General features: G+C 34.8%; 1 pseudogene; it reads right to left on the bottom strand.

Annotated features, from left to right (window-relative positions):
• Positions 1-419: 419 nt before the first annotated feature.
• LOC149563412 (aluminum-activated malate transporter 14-like) lies at positions 420-7,493 on the bottom strand (annotated as a pseudogene).
• Positions 7,494-10,681: the final 3,188 nt, after the last annotated feature.

The following is a 10,681-nucleotide window of genomic DNA, read 5'->3' as shown; positions in this document are numbered from 1 at the left end:
TTATAGTTACATGAATACTACATTTTTTTTAATGTTTTCCCATGCATTTGAATGTTTTTCTTTATTAGGATCTTAAAAAATATGAACATTATTTGATACTACTATGTAGAAGACTACTTTCTACAATTGTACATGTTTGTCACATATAATTTTAGTTTTATTATGTAAAACTTTAATTATTCTTTCAAATCAAACACTAATTGACATACCCCTTGCACCTCCTTTTGATACAAGTGCTAGTTATAATATTATTCAAAATCAGAAGCAGCTCATGGTATCATCAAGATGACATGACAATTGTGAGAGATACAATGAGACTAGTGTAAATCATTAATACATAAAATTTAATAATGCAACCATAGGAATATAGTAGAGGAACAGTATGAATATAGGAATAGAGTGTGAATTGAAGGGGGAAATCAGTCGACATTGCTGATATGTACACATCTTTTTGGCGTTCTTGCTAGATTGGGTCTCTGGATATAACTACGGGAAGGAGCAGAACTAGTTATGATTAAAACCTCTTGTTCTGACGAAGAATAGTGAGGCTTGAAATTCGCCAACGTGGTCAGCTCTTCCACGATGTGTACCACATGCTCAAGCCTCCCTACGATCTCCACCACCAACCACGTAAATGTAGCCAATGGAAGAGCTTCTGCAAATTCAACATCGTGTCTCAGCATTAACCCCTTCTCATCTGTCTTGGTTATACTACTCCCTCCATGCCATGATCTTCTTCTCATCACGCATGACCTGACCTCATCTTCTCTATTTTCATTCTCAAAAGTTTTCTCACTTGGCATTCTTGTTTTTGAATGAAGCAAGAGCTTTGGTTGAGAATTCAAGGCATCTTGAAGATCCTCCAGTGCATGCTGAACTTCTTTCATTATTGCCTCCAACTCGCACCTTCTCATTTGTTCGATGCTACTAGACATCTCTGCCAGTAGTTTGGCTGCTCTGTGGGCGACGTTGGTGCATGGCTTCTTCAATACTGTGATAAAAATAAGAGATCTAAGATTTACTAAGCTCTGAAATAAGTACAAATACTTGGCAATGGAAAAAACAGAAATAAACACTTAAGAGAGAAGCAAATTTTATTCATCAAACTGATTTCAAAAAAGCTATGCAATGGTCTCTATATATAGAGAGCCTATGAGATGAGGGTATTGATAGAAGATGATTCTAGAAGATAAGTGGATAATGCTAAATGACCTAGTATCATGGAGGACATTCATATCTTCTTAGGATAATGTTGTATGACCTAGTTTCATGGAGGACATTCCTATCTTGTTACCAATTTAATAGGAAATGTGTGGCATACTTGTTGTTTGGTTATAATAGCATGACTGTTGACTATTTCTAACATCCTCCCTTAATTTCTACCACTAATGATAATGTATGGAAGAAATTACAATAAAAAATATAGATAGGATAGGTCCCGGCATTCAACCTTGTTAGGTACCTATTTACAAAAAAAGAAAGAGAGGGGAACATGACATGACTATCCCCCCTTAATATTCACCTCAATCATGCCGAGCAATCCTCATAGTTTCAAAAATTTGGCCTCAAGCATACTCTTAGTAAATATATCTGTTGCTTGGTCTTCACTTGGACAAAAGAGAAGATTAACAAAGTTTGGTTGAACAAGATCCCGAATATAGTGAACATCAATCTCAATGTGTTTTGTTTTAGCATGAAAAATAGGATTATTTGCAACTTGAATAGCACTTTGATTATCACAATACAAAGGAGTAGCTGAACTTTGTGCAAAACCAAGCTCAAATAAAAGGTTGTGAATCCAAAATACTTCCTTTCCAGCTTCTTTTGTTGCTCTATATTCTACTTCACATGAGGATAATGATGTAGTAGTTTGTTTTTTGCTGCTCCATGTAATTGGACCTGACCCAAGCTGAAAAATATAACCACCAGTAGATTTCCTATCATCTATGTCACCTCCCCAGTCTGAATCTGTGAAGTCAGTCAAAGAAATTGAAGACTTGTAACTATAATGAATGCCATAGTAAATGGTGCCATGAATGTATCATAAAATTCTTTTGGCAGCCAACCAATGAGTTTCTTTTGGTTCCTGCATAAATCTAGATACCAAATTGATTGCAAAACAAATGTCTGGTCTAGATTGTGTTAGATAAACCAAGCTACCAACAAGCTGTCTATATAAAGTAGCATCCACCTTCTTGGAAATACATTCTTTAGTAAGCTTAATTGCAGATTGAAGAGGAGTAGGGGCTGGCTTACATTCAAGCATGTTAAATTTATCTAAAAGATCCAAAGCATATTTTGCTTGAGAGATAAATAACCCATCATGAAGTCTACTAATTTGCAAGCCAAGAAAATAATTCAGCTCACCCAAATCACTCATATGAAATGCCCCTTTAAGATCTGATTTGAAATCACTAATTAACCCAATATTTGGTCCAGCTATGAGTAAATCATCCACATAAATTGCAACAAGAATAATTTTATTTTGCACTCTCTTCACATAAAGATGTGGATTTGATTTGCATTTTTGAAACCCATGAAGTTGAAAATACCTATCAATCTTCTCATTCCATGCTCTTGGTGCTTGTTTAAGCTCATAAAGTTACTTCTTTAATCTACAAACAAGATTAGGATGTTGCTGATCTACAAAACTTGGTGGTTGATTCATATATATTTCTTCATATAAATCTCCATTTAAGAAAGAATTTTTTACATCCATTTGATGAATATGCCACCCAAGACTTGCAGCCAAAGAAAGAATAATTCTAACTGTATTCATTTTAATGACAGGAGCAAAAGTTTCTTCATAATCAACACCCTCTTTTTGATTAAATCCCTTAGCAACCAATCTAGCTTTAAATTTTTCTATAGCACCATCTGATTTAAATTTTTTTTTATAAACCCATTTGCAACCAATGACATTCTTACCTTTGGGAAGTTGCACAAGTTCCCAAGTTTTATTTTTCACCAAAGCATCATATTCTTCTTCCATAGCTTGCTCCCATTCTTTCTTCCCTCTAGCTTCCTCATATGATCTTGGGTCATTTACTTGTAATACTTTGGCCATGAGAGCACTACCATTCCTTCCTTGGATCTTTGAACCTGGCCTATATATTTCTTCAACACTCCTTGTCTTTTGGCTAGCTGAAAAGTTATCTTCTTCATCATTACTACTTATAGAAAATGTCTAATTACAAGCATTAGTTGTGTTATTTTCACTAGTATTTTCATCATTTTTAGAAGTGCACAACTCATCCTCATCAATGTAGTCTCCATTTCTTCCTAAAATATCTGAAAAATGAGAAGCATTTGTTGTTCTAGAGTGAGAAGGAGTGGATATAAGTTGTGAATGCTCATCAAACTTCACATCTCTACTAACAAAGACCTTGTTTGTTGTCAAATCATATAACCTATAAGCCTTTGATTCTTCACTATAACCCATAAACAAACACTTATGACTCTTTGGTTCTAACTTTTCCCTTTGTGCATCAAGAATGTGTGCCCAAGCAATACACCCAAATACTTTAAAATATCCAATGTGAGGTTTCTTACCACTCCATGCTTCTTTAGGGGTGACATTTGTGAGAGCTTTGGTGGGGATTCTATTTATAATATGTGCAACACAAGAAATAGCCAAACCCCAAAATTTATTATGCAAACTTTTAAAATGCAACATACAACGAGCCATTTCTAAAAGAGTTCTATTCATTCGTTCAGCCACCCCATTTTGTTGAGGAGTATAAGAAATTGTTCTTTGCACCTTAATACCATAATTTTCACAAAATGACTCAAAAGCATAATTGCAATATTCACCCCCATTATCTATCCTTAAACATTTAATTGTTTTGCCACTTTGATTTTCAACTAATGCCTTAAAATTTTGAAATACTTCAAACACTTCTTTTCTCCTTTCAAGAAAATAAACCCATACTCTCTTGCTATAATCATCAATAAAAGTGAGAAGGTACCTAGCACCTGAAAGTGAAGGATATCCTGGTTCACATAAATCACTATGAATAAGTTGCAATGGATGATTAGCTCTCCATGCTTTACCTGAATCAAAAGGATCTCGATGATGTTTTCCTAACACACTTCCTTCACACACACCTTCACAAGCTGAAATTTTTGTTAATCCTCTAACCATATGTTGTAATTTTTTATAATTTAAATGTCCAATTCTAGCATGCCAAAGTTGTGACATATAATCAGTCTGAGCAATAAAAGCATGAGAGAGTGTATATTTATCATCGAGAAACCCCACAAATTTAAATAGATTCTCTTCATGATCAACTCTACCAATAACAATTATATTGCTTGGGTCTTTTCTATCTCTAACAATAACTTGATCAGCATTGACAACAAACTCATATCCAACTTGAACTATTTTGTATACTGAAATAAGATTCACCCCCAATCCTTTAACCAATAAAACATTTTTCAAAGACCCATGTGTTACATTAACAATTTCTGTTCCTAAAACTAAAAGTTTTATTTTATTGCCAATAGAAATTTCTTGATCTGAATTCTTCCCTTCATAAAAATCAATAAACAAAGATCTATCCCCAGTCATGTGAGATGATTCCCTCGAATCTAAAATCCATTCTTTATTAGAATCTGAAGCAAAGTATCCCCCTTTAACACTAGATTTACTTTTGGGTGTAGCAATTACCTCCTCATTTGATTTCTCTTGCCTTTTTAAAGAGATAGCTACGAAATTATGATTATCCTTCTTTCCATCCTTAAACCTTTCTTGCTTGGGCTTATATTGCTGCCTTTCACTGTCCCTCTTCTTCAAACAAAACTTCTCCATATGATTCTCACCTCCACAATACCTGCAAATAAAAGGCTTTCTTCCAGCTTGCTTTTCTGCACCATCATTTCTAGAAAAATGATTAGAACTTTCATGATTTCGAAATTTATTATTTCCTTTCCAATTCTTTTTTCCATCATTTCTAAAGAATTTACTTTTGGCTGTATATGCATGATTCTTTTTAATATGCCCTTCTTCAATAAGTTGAACTTCTTCATCTAAAACAGATTTGCAAAATTGATCAAAAGTTTGCTGGGGGGTATTGGGATTTAATTGAAGAACCCTTTTCCTTGATTCCTTAAAAACTTTATATGGCTAGGGAAGCTTACTTTTAACCATTGCAATCAACTGAAAATCTTTTTTTGCATATTCAACACCTATTTTTTTTAGCTGAGTATTTAAAAAAGTAACTTCATTGAAGTAATCAGACTTTTTTTTCAAAATAAGATAGATCTAAATTCATCAATTTTTCTTCTATACTAAACGTGCTAGCCATGTCTGCATCTTTATAATCTTTTTCTAAAGTCTCCCATAGCTCTATTGGGTTATCAATATCAACAAATCTTCTATTGAGATTGGGGCTCAAAGCTTTACCAATAATACCTCTAGCTTGCTCCAACTTACATTTCCACAACTCTTTTTCTTTATCAGTTTGTTGAGGTTCCCCAATTTCTTTATTTACTATCCTCCATAAAGTCTTATCTCTTAGAGCATTATTGATTGCAATCTTCCAATCTGCAAAACCACTTCCATCAAAGATAGGCAAAACTTCATTTGAAGAACCCATGTTAGCAAAAAAATCAAGTTCAAACAAATCTAGCAATACTCCAGCAGCATAACAGCCCTGCAACCAAATATCACTCCAAAAAAATCAGCCCTGCAAACAAACCATTTTCAGCAAACTATTTGCCTGCAGCAAAACCCTCTAACAATATTTCTAGCTGAATTTCTAAATAAATCTCCAGCTGAACTTGGCTAAACCTTGCTCTGATACCATGATAAAAATAAGAGATCTAAGATTTACTAAGATCTGAAATAAGCACAAATACTTGGCAATGGAAAAAACAGAAATAAACACTTAAGAGAGAAGCAAATTTTATTCATCAAACTCATATCCAGCGTGAACTATTTTGTATACTGAAATAAGATTCACCCCCAATCTTTTAATCAATAAAACATTTTCATACATACTGAACATGGGTTTTTGACTATTTCTAACATACTGAACGAAGGGAATGAGGGGTCTGCCACATATGCGAAAACATATTGAATATAATTTGTAAAGTTCAACTAATGACACCACAGGAAATGAATTATCTAGCAGCAGTTTGAAAAGCAATTTGATAGTATCAAAGTGTGCAAAGGATGTATACCTCGATCTCGGATCGAAGGCATCCGTGCAAGGCCACAATAGAATAAGCCAGATAACGAAGCTTCACTCCAATTTTCACATACTGCTTCCATGGGTGCCGGCATCGAAATCGACCGTGCCTTGGCTCCCAGTTAGCGAATGCCATCTGCATAAAGCCCATTTCACGTTTAGCATGTACAATCAATGCTTTCAGGCGATCCGTTTAGTATTAAAAGATGTCATATATAATTTTTCGGTTTACCAAAGAATCGTCGGTAGCCTTTGAGTCCAGCACAGACTTGCATCCTCTGTATATGATATCTTCTGATTCATCTTCCACCTTCTCATCACTACGGCACCCACTGAAATATTCATCCACGCATCCTGGCATCAAACATAATATGCCCATTACCATGTTGAAGATAACATTATGTTTTTATCACTATCAAAACGATGATTTTTACCCTGCAGAGATTTCCCCAAGCCTTGTAACTTCCTGACTGTGGAATTGTGAAGATCCTCGCCAGCCCAGGTGGGGAAGATCAGCAGACTTACAACCAAGCACACTCCACATCCGATGAGTATGGTGGTGAAGCGTTCGTATGCCATGCGTGATATATTCTCCACTCGATATCCAGAGACGGTTATCATGCTGAATGTGAGCAGGAATATGAGCACTCAATAGTCAAATTTATTCTTGACGGAAGGGAAGAAACCCGCATACGTGGCAGCCGCTCCTGCAAAATAAGTGTAACTAATTGAGATTTGGTGAATGCAACAAGGTGATTCCAAGATAGAGAGCACAAATACTCACCCACGATGAAGAGGGAAGATCCCACTACAAACGCCTTTCCTAGCATTACCACCTCTGACACGTGGCAAACGAGGAAGGCAAGACATGCAGCCACCATGGTTCCGATTCCTCTGTTCAAGCAGAAACAACAGGCATTAGAAAAAGATGGTTGCGTTAGAAACAATCGAAGAAGGGGTAAATTAGATTAAACTCGTACCCGCAGAAAATTCGAGAACGACAACGACAGTCTTGACTGCCCAAATTGCATGGTTACCAAATCTCACCCTGCGGAATAAAGCATTCCAAAGACTTAACAGAGAGACCGATGACAGTGCCAGCCCAACTTTGAAGGCATGCGTAATCCTTCTGGGATCCTCTCTTCCAACATCCATTATCTGTCTACACCACCCCATCACAACATTGCTTATATTTAACCAAACTTTTCTTAGAATTCCCCTGTTTCGAGACTCGTTGCAGCTAATTTCTTCATCAGTAGTGATGATGTTAATTCTGCATTCGCCGCTGCCAACAGCCGTCATGGTACACAAAATCAATTTAAACCGAAACCTGAGAAAGAGAGATGGATGACAATTCAATCAGAATTTCACATAGAGCAGATCTGCCCAAGCTGATTTAAAATGTTTCTTTATCTGAACAGCTACAGAGGCGCTCAGAAAATCCAAAGAACACCCTAGCAAAAATCTTGGAGCACCTTAATTGTAAGGAAGCGAATCTTATAAATTCTGAGGTTCGGGAAGCGGATCATTTCTTCTTGCGGTTGCCGTACAAGATGGAAGAGAGAAAACTCGGCTGCTCGAATGTATCAGCCTGTGCATTTCTTGTTTTACTAATGACAGATAATAATTGTCACGGAGAGGGAGAGGGAGATGATTGAGTTACTTTATTTTCATATAATGGAATTTAGATTTTATGATCTATCAAATTATTATTATTATTTATATGCAAACATCTAATCTTATAAAATTTAAACAAGTATAAAGAAATTTAAGCGTCTTTCATTGAAAGTTATTGTAGGGAGGTTTTAGATTATCGTTTTTTTAATAAGAATATATATAAATTTTAAATGTTTTTCTATAGATTGCTCTTTTTAGAGGTTTGGATGAAATTGTATGATTTAGTTTTCTCTTTTCTTATTTTATGTATGATGCGTTATAGTCTTTATTCTATCAAGTAAGTCAAGAATGACTTAAAAAGTGGTATTATGTAAGGGACTTTAAATTTAATAATTATGAAGTGATAGATTCTTGATTACAAGAATCTTTAAAGATTTAAAGAGTAGTATCTATTACTTTTAGATTTAAATGGATGATTTTTTTCCTAGGTGTTCTATATCAAGTTTTATGATCTGTTATTTGTCTTGTCTTATTTCTCATTTCTAAGATTGGAAGACATAGTCAGATCCAAAATGTTGATGCAAAAATCTTACAAAATTAAATCTAAAAATAATATACGTAACCAATAGCTAGATTGTAGATTTTGATTTTTTTGTTGTAGTTTGAGATATAGTATTTGAAATTTTTTATTAATATTTTTATAAAAATATAAATACATAATTAAAATAAATTTTGAGTTTAAATCTAAGAAAAAGTTACTTTAGTCTTTAATCTAATAACAATTGAATATATTCTTAACAATCGAAGATAATAGAGTCCAACTTCACATAATTAATTGAGGCATTATATCATTTATTATGCCTAAGAAGGCAATCATCTCCTTAGCATCAAATATTATTATGTGGATAAAGGAGTTGCATATTTGATATTACATTTGTCTTTTATAATGCGAGTAGTCCAAAATGGGTGACTCACCATGGAAGCACTATCACCTGACAGATAGCTCATTGACCTGGATCATAAACAACACATTAGCCACCCATTATCATAAAAAATAAGTACCTATAAGAGTTTATCAATCTACTATCAAAACCATTATAGTCTATAGTGTCATACGAGTTACGAGTAAGAAAACTAATTAAGCTACCAGCATTAAGGTTCATATAAAAAGTTTCCATATTAGCCACAAAAGACCAAAGTTTAACCATCATAATTTTTTTTAACAAATTAAGACTGAATGAGGCCAAGTTTTCATTCTTTCTTCTCATTAGGGGGTTGGTTTCTCTTGTAGCACATTCAACATGTCATATGACTGGAACCTATAGAGTCTTTTGGTGCTCTCCTCATCTTCCTCCACCTTACCTCCCATCTTCATTGATTGAAGAAGCTAGAGAATGGTTACTACAAAATGCATAAACTTTACAAAAAAATCCACCTGAGTGATGAACCTCATGTTCAAATAAATTGGTAGGTTCTTTTGTTTTTTCATCTTGATCCACAATTTCTTCAATTCAGCTTCAACCTATTCGAAAGTAGTTTGATCCAAATTGGGGGGTGGGAGGGGGTCTTGAACAAAGGGGTGCATGGGAGGAATAAAAGGGGTCGGGGGGTTTGACAAGGGGTCTCTTAGGGGAAGGGTAAATAAGGAGGTGCCCCTTAGGCCTCTTGAGAGGGGAAGTAGTTGTCATGGATGAGTTATCATTTGTGTCTAGGTTATCATCATTTCTCATGAGATCCACCATGCCCATACTAAGGGTAGCCAAAACATGGGTGTCTATATCCTAGTAAGCTTTTTAAGTATCTTGGATTATATCCTATTGTTTCTTAATAGAAGTTCCTCCTAGATTCCTACTCCTACCTTGCATCATGGGTTCCTTTTTTCCCAATCCCCTTAAACACAAAATCTGAGTCTATCTCTTCTTAGCTATCTTTTTTCCCCTCTTGCTTTTCTTCCACATGTCCATATTTCTCTGATGTAAAACTAGAACTTTTAGTTATGTTATTTTAGGCATTTCAAGGTGTGGATTTGGGTGACATTAGGATGAAATTAATTAATTGTGGGTGGGAGACATTCCCATGGAGATGTCTTAAACCGTAATAAGGAAAAAAGAGTGGAAAACAATGAGATCCTAGAAGAGCTAGATTCTAACTCTAAGTCTAAAGAAAGTGAGGAGAAAGGGAAACATGCAAGAAAAAACAAAAAGCTAGGAGGTTCCAGTACATCCATGATGATGAAGAGGAAAATGTTACTAAATCCCCCTGAAGATGGAGGAAGTTTCTCAGGATAAAGATATATCTCATGTTTTGGCTAGTTTCATTTTGGACAAGTTAGATCTCATAGCTTTTTATATGGGTGGTTAGGTTGGACGACCTATGAGATCTAGCTTGTCTAAACTGAAACTAGTTGAAACATGAGATATACCTTTATAATGAAAAAATTCCTCCATAATCAAGGGGACTTAGTAACATTTTCCTTGTCATCATCATTGATGCACTATAACCTCCTAGTTTTCTATTTTTTCCTTGCATGTTTCCCTTTCTCCTCACTTTCTTCAAACTTAGAGTTAGAATCTAACTCTTTCAGGCTCTGATATTTTTCCACTCTTTTTTTCTTATTAGGATTTGAGACAACTCTATAGGAACGTCTCCCACCCCTAATTAATTCAATCCTAGCCATGTCCATTATATTCAAAAGAAGCACATTGTTATCAAGTTCTAATGAATAGTTGACAATTGGTGAGGGAAATGTAAAGAAGACATCTAATTAGGATAATAAATTGTACATTATGCATTCTTTTTAATAGTGTTGCTAGAAATCTATAACTTGTCTAACATTCTCTAAATTACAATTGAGATATTATTCAATTTCTAAT

This window comes from Cupressus sempervirens, chromosome 4, assembly GCF_028749045.1.
Source record: "Cupressus sempervirens isolate cs-2001-9-10 chromosome 4, ASM2874904v1, whole genome shotgun sequence".
NCBI classification, from domain to species: Eukaryota; Viridiplantae; Streptophyta; class Pinopsida; order Cupressales; family Cupressaceae; genus Cupressus; species Cupressus sempervirens.
Note: the sequence above shows the minus strand (reverse complement) of the source record. Positions and strands in the feature narration are given on the sequence as shown.